A 19,924-nucleotide genomic window follows, 5' to 3' on the forward strand; every position below is an offset into this window, starting at 1 on the left:
CAACTGACATATGAAAAGATGCTCAACATCACTCATCATCAGGAATTGCGCTACTAAGTATTTACCCAAAGGATACAAAAATGCCGATTCAAAGGGATACACGCACCCTGATGTTTATAGCAGCAGTATCAACAATAGCCAAACTACGGGAAGAGCCCAAATATCCATTGACTGATGAATGGATAAAAAAAGATGTGGTGTATATATACAACAGAATATTACTCAACCATTAAAAAGAATGAAGTCTCGTAATTTGCAATGACATGGAAGGAACTAGAAAGTATTATGTCAAGTGAAGTAAGTCAGTCAGTGAAAGACAAATACAATACGATTTCACTCATGTATAGAATTTAAGAAACAAAACAGATGAACATAAGGGGGGGAAAGAGAGGCAAACCAGGAAACAGGCTCTTAACCATAGAGAAGAAACTGAGGGTTACTGGAGGGGAGGTGTGTGGGGGAATGGGTAAAATAGGTGATGGGGATTAAGGAGTGCTCTTGTGATGAGCACCAGCTATTGTATCGAAGTGTTGAATCACTATATTATATGCCTGAAACTAATATTACACTGTTAACTAACTGGAATTTAAATAAAAACTAAAAAAAAAAAAAGAACTAAAGGAAACCTTGCTTAATGAATTAAAGGAAGACGATGTCTCAATACAAAGATAAAAAATTTGTTTAAATAAAAATTCTGGAGTTTAAAAGTGCAAAAATAAAAGTGAAAAATTCACTAGAGAGGCTCTAGTAGATTTAAAGACTATATTTAACTGGCAGAAGGAAGAATTAGTGAACTTGAAGATAGATTAATAGAGATTAAGCAATTTTAAGAATAAAGAGAAAAAAGAATACAGAAATGTGAATACAGTTACTTCTCCCCCGGACTCCTTGGTAGTCTGTCAGCGGGAGAACCTTGTCGCCATCCCCTCGCCTCCTCCTGCCCCGAGGAACCCTATAAGTCTCAGTCATGCGTGAGTGCATCTCCATCCACGAGGGCCAGCCTGGTGTCCAGATCGGCAACGCCTGCTGGGAGCTCTATTGCCTGGAACGCGGCATCCAGCCCAATGGCCAGATGCCAAGTGACAAGACCATTGGGGGAGGAGATGACTCCTTCAACACCTTCTTCAGTGGGACGGGCGCAGGCAAGCATGTGCCCAGGGCCGTGTTTGTAGACCTAGAACCCACGGTCATTGATGAAGTTCGCACCGGCACCTACCGGCAGCTCTTCCACCCTGAGCAGCTCATCACCGGCAAGGAGGACACTGCCAACAACTACGCCCGAGGGCGCTACACCATCTGCAAGGAGATCATTGATCTTGTCTTGGACCGCATTCGGAAGCTGGCTGACCAGTGCACAGGTCTTCAGGGCTTCTTGGTTTTCCACCACTTTGGAGGGGGAACTGGTTCCGGGAACACCTCCCTGCTGATGGAACGTCTCTCTGTCGATTATGGCAAGAAGTCCAAGCTGGAGTTCTCCATTTACCCAGCTCCCCAGGTTTCCACAGCTGTAGTTGAGCCCTACAACTCCATCCTCACTACCCACACCATCCTGGAGCACACTGATTGTGCCTTCATGGTAGACAACGAGGCCATCTATGACATCTGTCATAGAAACCTCGATATTGAACGCCCAACCTACACTAACCTTAACTGCCTTATTAGCCAGATTGTATCCTCCATCACTGCTTCCCTCAGATTTGATGAAGCCCTGAATGTTGATCTGACAGAATTCCAGACCAACCTGGTGCCCTATCCTGGCATCCACTTCCCTCTGGCCACCTATGCCCCCGTCATCTCTGCTGAGAAAGCCTACCATGAACAGCTTTCTGTAGCAGAGATCACCAACGCATGCTTTGAGCCAGCCAACCAGATGGGGAAATGTGATCCTTGCCATGGCTTGCTACCTGTTGTACTGTGGTGATGTGGTTCCCAAGGATGTCAAGGCTGCCATTGCCACCATCAAGACCAAGCATACCATCCAGTTTGTGGACTGGTGCCCCACTGGCTTCAAAGTGGGCATTAATTACCAGCCTCCCACTGTGGTGCCCGGTGGAGACCTGGCCAAGGTACAGCGAGCTCTGAGCATGCTGAGCAACACCACAGCCATCGTTGAGGCCTGGGCTCGCCTGGACCACAAGTTTGACCTGATGTATGCCAAGCGTACCTTTGTTCACTGGTATGTGGGGGAGGGCATAGAGGAAGGAGAGTTTTCTGAGGCCCGTGAGGACATGGCTGCCCTTGAGAAGGATTATAAGGAGGTTGGAGCAGATAGTGCTGAGGAAGAGGATGAGGATGAAGAGTATTAACCTGTCTGCTATGATTTTACACTCCGTTGTCTTGGGACTGTCTTATTTCTGTTCTAGAAGCTGTCTGTTGTGGCCCTAACTTGTCAATAAAAGTGATGTTTCTGTTTGAAAAAAAAAGAAATGTGAATACAGCCTCAGAGATGTGTACAATAACATTAAGTGCACCAACATATAAGGGAGAAAGAAAAGGAGCACAAAAAATATTCAAATAAATAATGGAGAACAGAAGGAGGATATATCCAAAATGCTGAAAGAAAAAAAATCCTGTAGATCAATAATTGTATAGCCAACAAAGCTATCTTATAAGAATGAAGGCAAAATGAAGACATTACCAAATAAGCAAAAACTGAAAGAATTGATTGTTAGCAGATCTGCTATTCAAGAAATATTAAAGGAAGATCCTCAGGTTGGCAGGAAGTGACCCCAGGCAAAATCAACTGGTCTAAATATCTCCTATGAATATAGATACAGAAATCCTCAACAACAAAACTAGCAACCTGAATCCAGCAATATATAGAAAGTGTTATATACCACAACCAAATAGGACTTAGCCCAAGAATGCAAGTTTGTTTAAAATATAAAAATTAGTCAATGTAATATACCATATTAATAGAATGAAGGACAAAAACTACATGATCTATTCAAGAGATGTTGAAAAGCATTTGACAAAATCCAATTACTCTTTCATGATAAAAACACTCAACTAATTAGAAATGGAAGGGAGTTTCCTCAGTATGATAGAGAAGATTTACAAGAAACCCCACAGGTAACATCATATGTAATAATGAAGACAAAGATGCCCCTCTCATCACTTCTATACAGCACTGTACTAGAAGTTCTAGCCAGGGCAATTAGGCAAGAAAATGAAATAAAAGACATGTAGATTTAAAGAGAAGGAAAACTAAATCTGCAGATGACACAATCTTGTACATAGTAAATTCTAAAGAATTTCCAAAAAACTACAAGAGCTAATGAATGAGTTTATCAATGTACAAAAACCATTGTATTTCTCTACACATAAAACAAACATTTGAAAATGAAATTAAGAAAATTCCTGTTATAATAGCATAAAAATGAATAAAATACCTAGGAATAAATTTAACAAAGAAGTTCAAGATTTGTAAAATGAAAACTACAAAATGTTTTGGAAAGAAATTAAAGAAGACCTAAATATAGAAAGACATCCAATGTTCCTGGATGAAAAGACTTAAATATTAAGATGTCAATGCTTTCCAAGTTGAGCTACATATTCAGCACAATCTCCATCAAAATCCCTGCCTGCTTCTTTGCAGAAATTGACAGCTTCATCCTAAAATGCATGTAGATAGTCAAGAGATTCAGAATAGCCAAATTAATCTTGAAAAAAGAACAAAATTGAAAGACTCACACTTCCTAATTTCAAAACTTGCTACAAAGCTAAAGTAATCAAGATAGTGTGGCCTGAGCATACAGGTAAACATGTATCAATGGCATAGAATTGAATGTTCACATATAAACCTTCAAATTTATGGTCAGTTGATTTTTGATGAAAGGAACAGGACAATTCCATGGGGAAAAATATGTCTTTTCAACAAATAAACTGGGACCATTAGAAGTCCACATGCAAAAGAATAAAGTTGGACCCTTTGCTCAGATCATACATAAAATAAACTCAAAATGTATAAAGTACCTAGATGTAAGAGCTAAAATCCTAAAGCCTTTAGAAGAAAATATGGAAGTAAATCTTTGTGGCCTTGAGTTTGACAAAAGTTTCTTAGATATAAACCAAAAGCCCAAACAACAAAAGACAAAGTAGGTAGTTTGGACTTCAAAATTAAAAACTTTTGTGCTTCAAAGGACACCATTTAGAACATGAAAAAATCCAAACAATGGGATAAAATGTTTGCAAATCATATATCTGATAAAAAACTGTACCCAGAATATATAAAGGAACTCATAACTCAACAATAACAAGATAAATAACTCAGTTAAACAACAGGCAAATAATCTGAATAGGTATTTCTCCAAAGAAGATAAAGAGCCAAGAAGCATGTGAAAAGATGTTCAACACCTTAGTTTTCAGGGAACGGCTAATGAAAACTACAATGAGATACCACTTCCCTCTCAGTAGGATGGCTTTAATAAAAAAAAAAAAAAGGACAGTTACAAGTATTGGTGAGGAGGTATAGAAATGTGAATCTTCATAATATTGTTGGTGGGAATGTAAAATGATTAGACCACTTGGGAAAACAATTTGGCAGTTCCTCAAAAAGTAAAACGTAGAAGTAACATATGACCCAGCAATTCCAAGAGAAACTAAACATATGCCCACACAAAAATTTGTAGACAATGTACTTGGCAACATTATTCATAATTGTGAAAAAAGTAAAAACAAATAAATTGTCCATCAATTGATAAATGGATATACAATATGTGGTATACCTATATAATAGAATATTGTTCAGCCATAAAAATGCATAAAATGCTGATACATGCTACAAAATGGATGGACCTCCAAAACATTCTCCTAAGTGAAAGAATCCAGTCACAAAAGACCACATTTGATTCCATTTATATTAAATGAACAAGCAAATCTATGAAGACAGAAAGCAGATTAATGATTGCTTAGGGCTGGAAAAAGGGAATGGGGAACAAGTAGGAGGGAACATGCCAATTAGTATGAGGTTTCTTACTGGGGTGAGGAATATGTTCTAAAATTAGTGATGATGGCTACACAACATTGTGGATATACTAAAAACTACTGAACATTTTAAAAGGGTGAATTTTGTGGTATGTGAATTATATCTTAAGCTGTTAAAAACACCCATATACAGAGGGGTGCCTGAGTGGCTCAGTCTGTTAAGCATCTGCCTTCAGCTCAGGTCATGATCCCAGGGTCCTGGGACTGAGCCCCACATCAGGCTCCTTGCTCAGCGGGGAGACTGCTTCTCCCTCTCCCTCTGCCTGCCCCTCCCCCTGCTTGTGCTTGCTCTCTCTCTCTCTGTCAAATAAATAAAATCTTTAAAAAAAATACAATGAAGAGTCAATTAATCAATTATTGTAAGCTAAATAATGCTCCCTCTCCCCCAAGATGCCTACATCCTAAACCTTGAAACCTGAGAATATGTTACATTGTAACATTGTAAAAGGAGCTTTTCAGAAGTGATAAAGTTGAGGACCTTGAGCTCAGGAGATTATCCTGGATTATTTGTATGGGCCCAACATAATCACCAGGGTCCTTGAAGGAGAGATGCTGATGCATCAGAGTTGAAAGAAAGAGATGTGACAACGGAAGCCAAAGTTGAAGTGATGTGCTTTAAAGATGGAAGAAGAGGCCATACATGACCCAAGGAATGTATGTGGCCTCTAGAAGGTGGAAAAGACAAGGGAATGGAGTTCCCTTGCAGCCTCCAGAAGGAATAGTCTTGCTGACACCTTGATTTTAGTCCCATATGACTCATTTCAACCTTCTGACTTCCAAAACTGTAAGATAATAAAAATTGTGTTGTTTTAAAATTAATGGTAATTTATACAGCAGCAATATAGAAAACTAATATACCATTTCATATCCAATAGATAAGTAAATGGCTAAACAAAAATTGTTAACCATACTAAATGTTGGTGAGAATGTGGAACAACTAGAGATATCATATGTTTCTGATGGGGATATAAACTGATATAATCACTTTGGAAAAGAGCGGTAATTTCTTATAAAGGTAAAACACATCTATCATGTGATCCAGCCATTTCACTTCTAGGTATTTGCCTAAAAGAACCGAAAACTTAAGTCCTACAAAGATATATACATGAATATTCATAGCAGTGTTATTAATAACAGCCAAAAAGTAAAGACAACCCAAATGTCCATTAATAGTTATGCAGATAAACAAAATGTGCTATATCTATACAGTGGAATACTATTTAGGAATAAAAAGGAACAAACTATAAACACTACAACATGAATAAATCTCAAAATAATTCTGCTGAGTTTTTAAAAAAATACCAGGAAAAAAATAGCACTTTGCTGTTTGATTCCATAAAACTCTCAGAGAAAGAGAAATACCATATGATTTCACTCATATGTGGAATTTAAGAAATAAAACAAATGAGTACCCCTGAAACAAATAATACATTATATGTTAATAATAAGAAAAGTGGGTACAATGGTACAGTCACATTGACACATGAAATTAAACATCACACCCAGGGGTGCTGTGGAGTTGGGCCCACTCTGCCAGGCTCCTGGGTCACTTGCAGTGACTTTCCTCTCAGGCTGCTGGTCCCTCTCTGCAATCTTGGTCCATGCTACAGCCATGGTAGTGTGTAAAGTGGACAGAGCCCTTCTCTTAAGTGCATCAAACCAGCTTTAGTTTGCATGGCATTTTGTATTTTGGTCTTTAAAGTCCCTCTTGCAAAGAGTTTCTTCATTCTTCAAACACTAAAAGCTTTAAGTTCAGTTATCTAAACACTAAATAGAATGACAGTGTGGAACTGGAGAGTGGGAAGCAACAACAGGAAGGCAACCACACCATTCGCTACCTTGATGTTCAAAAGACTGAATTCAGAGCACGGGAGGAGATTTGCGGATGTTAGTGTGTCATAGGGAAGGATGGGTTGTACACAGTCAGGGAAACTGTGTCATGCTCTGTGGGTCCAGATGAAGGCAGAGAATATTTGTAGCTATAGTGATTTGGTTAGGCCTGCTTAGACTCTCAGCCTCAGATTCATTAAGACTATTTTCTTTCTTTTCCTTTCCTTTTCTTTCTTTCTTTCTTTCTTTTTTTTTTTGTTGCTATTTTATGGTTTCATCTACAAATATCCTCTAAATTTCACTTCTCTCCTTTCTTCCCATTCTGAAATATTACCTTTGCCTTTTATTTCATCTTTCCTCTTTAGAGATGCCAATGCTAGAACGTTTGGAAACCAGGCCTATGTCACTAAATAGTACTTGGTGACTAGCCATCCCAATGGATTTTGATACTATTTGTTCATTTGACGCAATAAACTAGGTTGGGCATCACAGTCCATTGTGAAATGTTAACTTTTTTAATTCTGGCTACTAACAACGTATATGAGGGGGTTGGGGGTGGGGGCACTTAAGTCTTGTCAAGAATCAAAAACTTTATCTAATCCAAATTGGCCTCATTATGGACTATAGAGGCCATGGCAATGTGAATGCCAGAAAGGTGAAGGAAGAATGCATAAACGCATATACACTTTGGGAAATGAACAGCACTGTTCACCTTTGTAGCTCCATTTTCGGTCCATGTAGGTGGTGTGATCCAGCTTTGAATGAAAAAGTAAATGCAGAGCGGGGAGCCTGCTTCTCCCTCTGCCTCTGTCTGCCGTTCCCCCTGCTTGTGCATGCATTCTCTCTCTTTCTCTATCTGTCAAATAAATAAATGAAATCTTAAAAAAAAAAAAAAAGAAAAGAAAAAGCAAATGCACCCAAAGCCAGAAAATATCTTTGAGCAAATAGCCTAGATGAGACCCTGTATTGATGTCTATATCTTGTAATACATAACACCACATGTTCTTGAATGCCATTATGTTTAAAATTTTTTGTTATAGGGGCGCGTGGGTAGCTCAGTCGGTTAAGCGTCTGCCTTTGGCTCAGGTCATGATCCCAGGGTCCTGGGATCGGGTCCTAGGTCGGGCTCTCTGCTCAGCAGGAGCCTGCTTCTCCCTCTCCCTGCCACTCCCCCTGCTTGTACTCTCTCTCTCTGTCAAATAGATAAATAAAATCTTAAAAAAAAAGAAATAAAACAAATGAACAAAGAAAAAAAGACAAAAAAACAAGACTCTTAAATACAGAGAACCAACTGGTGGTTTCCAGAGGGGAGTAGTGGGTGGAGGGGTAAAATAAAGGGGATCAAGAGTACACTTATCTTAATGAGTACTGGGTAATGTATAGAATTGTTAAATCATTATACTGTACAACTGAATCTAATATAACACTGTATGTTAATTAAACTTCAATATAAAAGAGTGCTTTAAAGAAAGTCTCAAAAATACAAAATAATATAAAATTGTGACAGTGGTTGCCTATAGACAGGGGATGGGAGTAAGGGTTGGGAAGTGGTGAGGGTTGGGAGGGAGGAAATAAAATGTGGAATGAGGAAACATTTTTCTTTTCCAAATTTTTATTTAAATTCTAGTTAGTTAAAATATAGTGTAATATTGATTTTAGGAGTAGAATTTAGTGATTCTTCACTTACATATAACACCCAATGCTCATCATAGCAAATGCCCTCCTTAATGCCCATTCCCCATTTAGCCCATCCCCCACCCACCTCCCTCCATCAACCCGCACTTTGTTCTCTGTCATTAAGAGTCTCTTATGGGGCGCCTGAGTGGCTCAGTTGGTTAAACGACTGCCTTTGGCTCAGGTTATGATCCCAGAGTCCTGGGATCGAGTCCCACATTGGGCTCCCCCTTCTCTGTGGGGAGCCTGCTTCTCCCTCTACCTCTGCCTGCCACTCCCCCTGCTTGTGATCACTCTCTCTCTCTCTCTGTGTCAAATAAATAAAATCTTTTTTTAAAAAAAGAGTCTCTTATGGTTTGCTTCCCTCTCTCTCCTTTTTTTCCCCTGGAATGTGGAAATTTTAAGGGAATGGATATATTGATGATCTTGATTTTGGCTTCATGGTGATACACATATGTCAAAACTTATAAAAATTTCTATATGTGTACTAATCATTATGTTAATCATTTCTTAACGAAGTATTTTTTCAAGAAACTACATAAATTAAAATAACAAATATAACATAGCTCTGTCTCTTAACCATTCTGGGGATTGTGAGAATAAACTGATTGCTTTTTATCTTGTGCCCAGTGAGCAGTTAGATATACTAAGGTAACTGCCTCTGTGCACATTACCTCTTCCTCCTCCTCCTAATGTTTAGTTCTCTTTTAGTTTCAGCCTTGTGTTTCTAATGTGGACTCCAAGTTCCCTAAGAAAAATTATTTGTTTTTCTGAATTTAGCGTGGAAATAAGTCTTGTAAAAAGCTTCTCAGTAATATTCTATTGGTTTAGTAAGTCATTCTTTTAATGCCCCCCCTTTTAATTTACTTCTTTATTTTAAACTTTTAATTGTGGTAAAATACATATAACATAGAATTTTCCATCTTAACCATTTTAAAATGTACAGGTCAGTGACATTAACTACATTTACATTGTTGTGCTACCATCACCTCCATCCATCTCCAGAACTTTTTCATCTTGCAAAACTGAAACACTATACCCATTGAACACCAACCCCCCATTTCCCTTCCCCACAGCCCATTCTACACTAGATATCTCATATAAGTAGACTCATACAGGATTTGTCTTTTTGTGACTGGCTTATTTCACTTAGCAGAATGTTCTCAAAGTTCTATGTTGTGACATATGTCAGAATGTCCTTTTTAAAGGCTGAATAACATTCCATTGTATGTATATACCATGTTTTGTAATGGCACTTTTTAAAATTTTTTTACAGCAGGGCAGATGACTTTATTTATTTATTTTTAAATTTTATTTTATTATGTTGTGTTAGTCACCATACTATACACCATTAGTTTTTGATGTAGTGATCCATGATTCATTGTAATGGATCTGGAGGGTGTTACGCTGAGCGAAATAAGTCAATCAGAGAAAGACATGTATCATATGACCTCACTGGTATGAGGAATTCTTAAGCTCAGGAAACAAACTGAGGGTTGCTGGAGTGGTGGGGGGTGGGAGGGATGGGGTGGCTGGGTGATAGACATTGGGGAGGGTATGTGCTATGGTGAGGGCTGTGAATTGTGCAGGACTGTTGAATCACAGATCTGTACCTCTGAAACAAATAATACATTATATGTTAAAAAAAAAAGAAAAAGAAAAAGATAGCAGGAGGGGAAGAATGAAGGGGGGGAAATTGGAGGGGGAGACGAACCATGAGAGATGATGGACTCTGAAAAACAAACTGAGGGTTCTAGAGGAGAGGCGGGTAGGAGGATGGGTTAGCCTGATGATGGGTATTAAAGAGGGCACGTTCTGCATGGAGCACTGGGTGTTATACGCAAACAATGAATCATGGAACACTACATCAAAAACTAATGATGTAATGTATGGTGATTAACATAACATTAAAAAAAGCTTTATTAAAAAATAAATTTAAAAAATCCAATCACTGCAAATAGTGGAGCTATGAATTTTTAGATCTCTTGACCCTGGACTCCAACGCAATGTCAAAAAACAAAGAAGCTCTGGGACGCCTGGGTGGCTCAGTCAGTTAAGCGTCTGCCTTCAGCTCGGGTCATGATCCCAGGGTCTTGGGATCAAGCCTGGCATTGGGCTCCCTGCTCAGCGGGGAGCCTGCTTCTCCCTCTGCCTGCTGCTCCCCCTGCTTGTGTGTGCTCTCTCTCTCACTCTCGCTCTTTCTCTGTGTCAAATAAATAAATAAAATCTTAAATAAAATAAAATAAAATAAAATAAAATAAAGTAGTTCTATATCACTTACAGATGGTTGAAATTGAGCCCCAGGTTAGAAAAGATGACCAAAACATTGTCCTATACTTCCAAGTAGAGAAGGAGAAGATAGGGTTTTCAAATTGTTCTAGGAATCTTCCATTTTTCCTAAAAATTGGTGGAGAATACTATTTGATGAGACCAACTTGCTACTTGAACAGAAAGTACACAGTTAATCAGGCTTCTTCTTTGTTAAGAATGATATCAACAGCTGACTGGAAAGTATGTCTTCCTTGACAGTGCACACAGTTCAAGAAGGGATGCACAAGGATGAAATACCTACTAAGTCAGCTAGATCATCCAACTCAATCCTGGTGACAAATGGAGTGACTGATCATAGAGCAATATCATCCTCACAGCTTTTTAGGTTCCAGTCATAGTTGCACCTGTAGCACGGATCATACCATTCATTCCAAAGCTCTTATCCATTGCCACTGGCATCTTTAACTCCAGGTCTATTTAGCAGTTTCAGCCAGGAAACCTTGGTAGGAGCCACAGTTTAGAGGATATAGAGGTCATGGGTACAGAGTTTAGAGGATATAGAGGACATGGGTGCTAGAATTGAATGCAAGAGAGCTGTGGTCCTTTTAGTTCACACAGAGCCCTGCCTCTTTTACTTCTGCTTGGAAAAACTACTTTTAGGAGAAGCCTAGAATTCTGAATGCCATTAGTACCTGGGTTGACAGGGCCTAGTCCTGTCATGACAGGATTCACCGAACAAATGTTTTCCCCTTTTCATTTCCCCATAATTGCCATTGTCCCCAGGACATGCCTTTCATGTGTATACAGCAGTCTAATGAATGCTTCTAAAATTGTTTTACATCATAAGAATAAAAATAAAACTAAGTCCCTAAGTAACATTATATAAAAAAGGTGGACAACAGATGGATTAGGGAACTAAAAGTGAAAGGTAACACTACAATTTTAATAGAAGAAAATATTTAAAAAATACATTTGTGTCCTGGAGATAGAGGATGGATTAGGGAAAAAAACTTTTTATTCATTCATTCATTCATTCATTTATTTTTAAGTAGGCTCCATGCCCAGCATGAAGCCCAATGCAGGCCCGGCATGGGGCCTGAACTCACAACCCTGAGACCAAGACCTGAGGTGAAATCAAGAGTCAGACATTTAACTGACTGAGGTACCCAGGCACCCCAGGGAAAGAATTTTTTTATAGAAGATTTTATTTATTTATTTGTCACAGAGAGAAAGGGAGAGAGCGAGGAGCAGGGGGAGCGGCAGGCAGAGGGAGAGGGAGAAGCAGGCTCCCCGCTCAGCAAGGAGCCCAATGTGGGGTTCCATCCCAGGACCCTGGGATTACGAGCTGAGCCGAAGGGAGACACTTCTTGGACTGAGCCACCCAGGTGCTCCTGGAAAGAACTTTTTTAAAAAAAGATTTTTTTATTTTAGAGGAAGAGAGCGGGGGAAAGGGGGAGAGGGAAAGAATCTCGAGTAGACTTCCCACTGAGCATGTATCCCAACACAGGGTCCAATCTCACAACCCCAAGATCATGACCTTAGCCAAAATCAAGAGTCAGGCACTTAACTGACTGAGTCACCCAGGTGCCCTGGAAAGAACTTTTAAAACAAAATTGTAGAAGTCAAATCATAAAACAAATCTTTGATAAATTCAAATGTTAGGATTACATATTTCTATTTGACATAAAACACCGTGGATAAAACTGATAGGAAGATGATAAAATTAGAGAAAATATTTTCAATCTCTGAAACCAACAATGAATATCTAAAGTATACAAGAACTCTGGCAAGTCAACAACAAAAAATCAGCAATTCCAGTAGAAAAATAGGCAAATGATATTCACAAGCAGTGTACATACAAGCAAACCCAAAAGTTTAATAAGCATACATAGAGATGCTCAAACTGATCCATAATCAGAAAAATGTAAATTAAAAAAATGAAATATCACTTTGTACCTATTAAACTGATACAAATTAGAAAGCAGAGTCGTGCCAAGTGCTGGTAGAATGTAGATTTGTACATGCAGGTAGGAATGTAGATTTGTGCTGTCATTCTGAAGAACTAACCGGAAGCAGTTAATTAAATTTAATGCATGTCTTATACTCCAACAATTTTTTTCCTGAATCAGTATGCCCCAAAAAATTTGAATCCCCAAATGGATTCGGACAGGGCTATTCATTGCAGCATGGTTTGTGGTGGTAGGGTGTTGGAGATGCTAGCTGAGTAATGCAGTAGGAAAAAAAGCAATGGGCTAGATCTGCATAGAGCAACATGGTTGGAGCTTTTAAATACAGTGCTGGGAGGAAATGAGTATATAACATAATTCCATTTACATACAGGTGAAAACATAAAATAATAGGCATTTTGCAAGAATACCTATAACTTTTGTTTTTTGAGTAGGCTCCCTGCCCAGCATGGAGCCCAACGCGGGCCTGGAACTCATGACCATGAGATCAAGACCTGAGCCAAGATCAAGAATCAGACACTTAACTGACTGAGCCACCCAAGTGCCCCAAGAATACCTATAAATTAAAAGATACTCACTAAACACGTTAGAATAGTTACTTGTAGAGAACGGAGAAGTGAAACGGGAGTCCTATTCAAGAATGAAAAAGAATAAAACAATAAATGGGCATTGCCCAAGCCAATGATATTGTGAAAACAAAACACCAGAATATAAAATTACTCAAGGGGCAATAAAAGTAGCCAGTGTGCAGATTTCAAGAACTACAGAGGCCATATTTCTGACTCTTCAAAAATCTGCAAGATAAGGAACAAAAAAACAAACAAACAAACAAACAAAGGGAAGTGAGTGGCTCAGCCTAGAGGCTGAGCTAGTAAAGAAAACTTCTAAAGTGGTAGACCAAAACCCAACTACATTAAATGTAAATTCCCTAAATATGTCAAATTAAAAATATATAGAGAGAGAACTGATGCTTAGAGGTCGTTTTTAGACCACCTTCTCTTTTTCAAGGGCCCACTCTCTATAGTTCACCACACATTTTAAGATGGACTATATTTTGGAAGCTTACTTATACTCAATTTAACACTAACAGGCACTGAAAACTACCATTTCTCTAGATTCTTTTATTCATTTATTTACCAGATATGTATTTAATGCCTAGTATACAAGGGTGAGAAGGAGAGTGTAGTCACTAGATTAGAGGTTGTGAGTATATTCTATTAGGTATGGATTTTGCTGGTGGTATAGAAGTTTCACAGTACAAGGGTGTAAGTGGAGCCGTAGGCTTCTGGACAAGGAAAATTATTTTTTAATAAGTGTATTGCTCAGAAACCCTGTAATTCTCTTGACTCTTGTGCCACTTCTGATATTTTCTTTATCACAGGGGTACCCCCTACATCTCCCACAAAATGCAAAGTATAGGATTTTTAGCAGATATCATTCCTAATATAAAATCTGATGTGGTTGATGGGCCCCAAACTGGATTAGGGTTTTTAATTATTTACTAATAACACTTCCCAGTTAATTTGAAAAAGGAGTAAAGCTGAGTCACATGAGACCTTACTAGTGCTTTCATCTATTACATCTTTGCTGAGAGTAGGGATCCTGCTGTCAGGATTTTGGTATGGGAAACTTACAGGGCTTGCTGATGAGCAGAGGAAATAGTAACCCAAAGTCTGCTACATAGTACTTTGGATTTTAATAGTGACATTTTATACCTTGACAGCCCAATAAATATGTAAGAAGACAGTGGCATTAGTGTGTTCCCCAGACGCAGCCTCTAATGGCTTAGCATAATGAAGCAGTATAAATTCACGATTGGTCAATCTGCCTAGATTTCTAAACTCCCACTTCTTTAGTTCCTACCTCATTGTGTAAAAACATCCTACAGGAGATTTTAGAATCAGTGATTCTCTATCAGAGGCTTTGATGAAGCAGGAGCCCTACCCAATTATCTGAGGTGTCTCTGAGAGAAAACCTGCGTCATGATTAGGCCCCAACCCATGTTCTCAGCTCCACTAAAGCTATAATTAAGTATAAACCATAATCTGCTTTTAAAACGTCCTCCACTTTCCATGCCTTCCTTGCACAGCCATAACTATTATTAAAAAATCAAATCATCAAGGGCTCAAATTGGGTCTTTATCCTGTCTTCCCATTTCTGATATCAAATGTATAAGTTCTTAAGCTCTGCTGTCTGATTCTGAAGAGCTTGTTAGAAGCTTTTTAAATAATTTAGTGGTTTCAGAGATTTTTAATACTCATTCCCTCTTGGGCACATGCTGATATCCTGAAGTACAAACTTTATACTCTTATCTCAGTTTTGATGTGGATTATGGAGTTTTGACTGAAGACCTGCAAACCTGTCATGCTTGCCAGCTTCCCAATAGAACGAGGGCCACTTCAGCTGATTTAACACTGGCTTGTAAGAAGGAACTGAGATTGGGTACGGATAATCCATTTACCGGTTGCAGTGGTATATGGCTTTTTAGTTAAAAATTTCCAGTAAAGTGCCCAGACAGGCTAATTAGTAGAACCACAGAAGATTTGGATGAGACTCAAGATTACCCCAAAAAGGATAGTATAAGAAAACAATTGCTTGGGCTGAGGTTGACAAACTTGACTGGTATGATCCACACATCTTTACTAGTCACGTTGTACTCTTACCCTTGACAAGTATTTTCCTTTCCCAATATATGACAAAAGGCCTAGAGACCTGTAGCACTTTTCAAAAAACTCCCTTTCCCTTTTTTTTCTCATTACTGATAAGAAGGAGGTTGGCATATTTAAATATGCATGCCCACATAGGTACATAGGCTTATATGTGTGCACATGCACAAATTCAGTTAGTCAACATTTACTGAATGCAGAATGCTATGTGGCAGGAAGTACCAGGGTAAATTTTTTTAAAAACCTAATCTCTGCCCACATGATAGTTACAGTCTAATGGACAATTTGCAATGCACAAGAAGATGAGTGAAAACTGATTACTCTAGAGGTAAAAATCTCCTTTTCTTCTATAATATTTATTTTTCTTCTGAGGACAAAAGTTATGCATGTTTCTTGCAAACACTTTGGGAAATAATTGCCTTTAATGACAGTACCCAGAAATATATATTAACATTTAAATATATATCCTTCCAGATTTATCTTTCCTATGCTTATAAAAAATGTCTTTAAAACAAAATTAGAATCATACTGTGCATATGTGATAAAGTGATTTTTCTCATTTGACAATATGTCACAAATATTTTCCATGTCATTAAACTAAAATAACCATTTAATGGTGCTATAATGCTCCATCATAAAGTGTGCCATAATTTATTAACAAACACCCTAGTTCACTACCCAACTATACACTTAAAAATGGTTAAGATGATATTTAAAAACTGTAAAAAACACCCTAATTATTGAAGAGAGGGCATTTTAATATTTTGCTATTATAAATGATTGATAATGAACAATATTTGAGTGTTATTTTTCTGCATGTGTGTATATCTCTGACTCTTTCTTTAGGAAAAATTCCTAGAATTAGAAATGCTAAGCTAAATGGTATGAACAAAAATAGAAACATCTTTATTGCTTTTCTTTATTTTAAAAATAATTCATGCTTATATATTTTTTTAGAAAATGTCCAAAGATACGAACAAGAAAATAAAAGTTACCTTTAAGCCCACCATCCACTAGATAAACACAATTAATATTTTGGTGACTATCCAGACTTTTTTTTCTTTGTATATATTAGTATCTATATTTAAAAAGGAGGACACTCTATTTGGTAACCTGCATTTTCATATTATAACATATAAATACATTTCCATACCAATAAATATAGGCAGACATAACCATATTTCATTCCTGAGATATATTTCACTGTACAAGCATACCATACATTATGTAACAAATACTGTATTTCTGAATATTTTGACTATTTCTAGGTTTGCATTATTATTAACAATGTTTTTTAAAGATATTTATTTATTTATTTATTTATTTGAGAGAGAGAGTGTGAGCATGGGGAGTGGCAGAGAGGGAGGGAGAGGGAGAGAATCTCGAGCAAACTCCATGCTGAGCATGGGGCTCAATGGGGCTCGTCTGGGCTCCATGAGGGGCTCCACGCCGGGCTTGATGGGGGGGCTCGACATGGGGCTCCATGTGGGGCTGGATCTCACAACCCTGAGCCGAAACCAAGAGTTGGACACTTAACCAACTAAACCACCCAGGGGTCCCTACAACAATGTTTTGATGAGCAGTCTTAAATATACAGTTTTGTGCACTTATGTGATTATTTCCTCAAGATAAAGTCCTAAATGCAGAATTGCTAAGAAAAAGGTTTTTGCTGTATAATGCCAAATTTTACTTCAAAAAGAGTGGATCAATATACACTTTCATAAATTGCAGGAGTTTCATTTTTATGTATATAAAATGGTTTTATTCACATGGATGTTATTATTTGTACATTTTTTATTAGTTTCAGAGGTGGAATTTAGTGATTCATCAGTTGCATATAACACCCAGTGCTCATTACATCAAGTGCCCTCCTTAATGCCCATCGTCCAGTTATCCCTTCCCCCTACACACCTCTCCTCCAGTAACCCTATTTGCTTCCTAGAGTTCAGCATCTCTTATGGTTTTCCTCCCTCTCAATTTTCATCTTATTTTATATTTCCTTCCCTTTCCTTCTGTTCATCTGTTTTATTTCTTAAATTCCACATATAAGTGAAATCATATGGTATTTGTCTTTCTCTGACTGACTTATTTTGCTTAGCATAATACCCCCTAGCTCCATCCATGTTGTTGTAAATGGCAAGATTTCATTCTTTTTGATGGCTGAGTATTATTCCACTAGACCCAGCAATTGCACTACTAGGTATTTATCTAAAGAATACAAACATAGTGATTTGAAGTGATTTGAAGGGGCACATGCACCCCAATGTTTATGGCAGCAATGTCCACAATAGTCAAAATATGGAAAGAGCCCAGATGTCCATCGACAGATGAATAGATAAAGAAGATGTGGTATATTTTTTGTACTTTTTTGTTCAAAGTTAATGAATTGTCTCAATATCACTGATTAAAAAGTAATCTATCATTCAGTTGATTTGAAATGCCATTTTTATCAGATATATATTTGGAATATTTGCATATGATTTGAGCTTTCTTCCCCCCCCACAATCAATCTAATCTTGCATCTGACACAACTTCTTTGAAATTTTCTTAAAATAATAATATACCTTATTTGCTCCCAATTAAATTTTTCTTTAGGTAATCAAGTCTACAGAATTAACCTTTCCAGTAGTAACTGCCTATAGTGTAATTTGACAAGTGTCAACCAGCACTCTCACCTGAAAATATGTTCCCCAGTAATCTGCTATGGCTCCCCCAAAAGACCTCTTTTTTGGTTATATCAAAGTTCCCAAACAGGTTCCACATTCGAATTACTTGGAGAGGTTTATTTGTTTGCTTGTTTTAATTTTTAATTTTTTAATTTCATTTTAATTCCAGTATATTTAATATACAGTGTTATATTAGTTTCAGGTGTACAATATAGTGATTCAACAATTCCATACATCACCCAGTGCTCATTACAACAAGTGCACTCCTTAAATACAGATATCTGGACCCCACCTCAGTCCTACTGAATCAGAGTTGTCAGGGTGAGCTCCGGCACTCATGATTAGGAGGTTTGGAGGTCATTCCTCCAAGGTTTCAACAAAAAAAAGGCAACAATTACCTCAAGAAGACAAAAGTTAAAACCTGTATTTATTGTCTGGAAAGAATCTCTTCCAATCCTTTTTCCTAAGCTGGAAACTGGTTATTCAATTTGAGCTAATTATCACTTTGGAATAGGCCACCAAGGAGGCTTGAGCCCTAAGAGGAAAAACTATACAACTGGCTTAATTGAGAGGAGAAGGAAGGAATATAATGCAATACTCTGGACAGGGTTTCAGGCCAGGAAGACCAATCCATAAACAAGGTTTCCCTTGTTTATGTTAATCAGCATGTTAAATGTAATCAGCTTGATCTTAGGTGATATTCAAACGAAATCCTATATTTTACTAATTATGTACTGATTTTTCTGGCTATCTTCCATTTATGGCAAATGATACTGGTTTTCCATTTATAATATTGATGCAGAATATCCTTTTAAATAAATTATTTACATTTTAAAAGGTGAGTCAATTTAAAGGAAAAAAATTACTGACAGCAAGGAATATTGTAAAACTTTTGAATATGGTTAGAAATAACTAAAGTTGCCTAAGCACTGACAACTAGATGTTTGGAAGTCTAGTTGGGGGAGCAATGTTTAAGGGACAACTCAAATAAGCTTTGTCTACCTGGCAGTTTTGCTCAGGGTCAGAGCTAATACCAACTATTATTGGTGTCTTTTAGGTTCCTCACCTCATCTTGTGTTAGCTTTTACTGGCAGCATGAGTCAAACTGTACAATTTCAACTTTACACTAATGGAAAGTGACCAGTCCAGCTACGCTTTTATCAAAGTCTGATGCTCTATTTATGATTTCAGGATTCTTGTTGAATCAAGTCCTGGACCAAAGAAGAGAGTAGGAAATTTAGTTGTGTGTCTTAGTATGATGATATTTGTGTTACTGTATAGATAGAAATCTTTTGAAAAATAGAATCTTTTATAAAAGATTTTCTTCAAAAATGGAATGGTAACTCAAGACTCTGGCATCCAGGATCAGAGAAATGAAGATTCCTTACTCTTTGCTCTTTAAGAAACAGGCTCACCTCTGTCAAGAAGGAGAGATGTATAAGCATTCGTAATCAGGCAGATTTAAGCAATAGTTCTTCCCTTGAAAGTAAATGTGTGCTTTCCAATATGGGAATAACTGAGAGACCACTTTGGAGAAGATAGTACGCTGAGTGAAAAGGAACAGGCAGTATTCCTCTTCTCTGCTCAGCGCTCAAACCAGTGCAAGTCAGCTACCACTCAACATGAAGTGGCTGTGGCGGGTGGCGGGGGGTCATGGGCACTTCATACGTGAGAAATGGATGCATCTGCTGGTGCAGTGCTCCATGGAGAAAACAAAAGCAACCAAAATAAAAATACTCCTTTACACTCCCTATTCTGGATCATGTGAGTGTGTCTTTAATAACTCGCTTGCAGTTCTTTTTCTGTCTAAAGGTGCTGTTTTTTTCTGAAAGGTTGGTTTGTGGAGGTTTGATAGAGGGATTAA

General features: G+C 37.8%; 1 pseudogene; it reads left to right on the forward strand.

Moving 5' to 3' along the window:
* Positions 1-967: 967 nt before the first annotated feature.
* On the forward strand, positions 968-2,306 carry LOC114207481 (tubulin alpha-1C chain pseudogene; annotated as a pseudogene).
* Positions 2,307-19,924: the final 17,618 nt, after the last annotated feature.

Source organism: Eumetopias jubatus, unplaced genomic scaffold, assembly GCF_037043125.1.
Source record: "Eumetopias jubatus isolate StellerSeaLion01/CBP00866 unplaced genomic scaffold, mEumJub1_p1.0 scaffold_11, whole genome shotgun sequence".
NCBI lineage: Eukaryota > Metazoa > Chordata > Mammalia > Carnivora > Otariidae > Eumetopias > Eumetopias jubatus.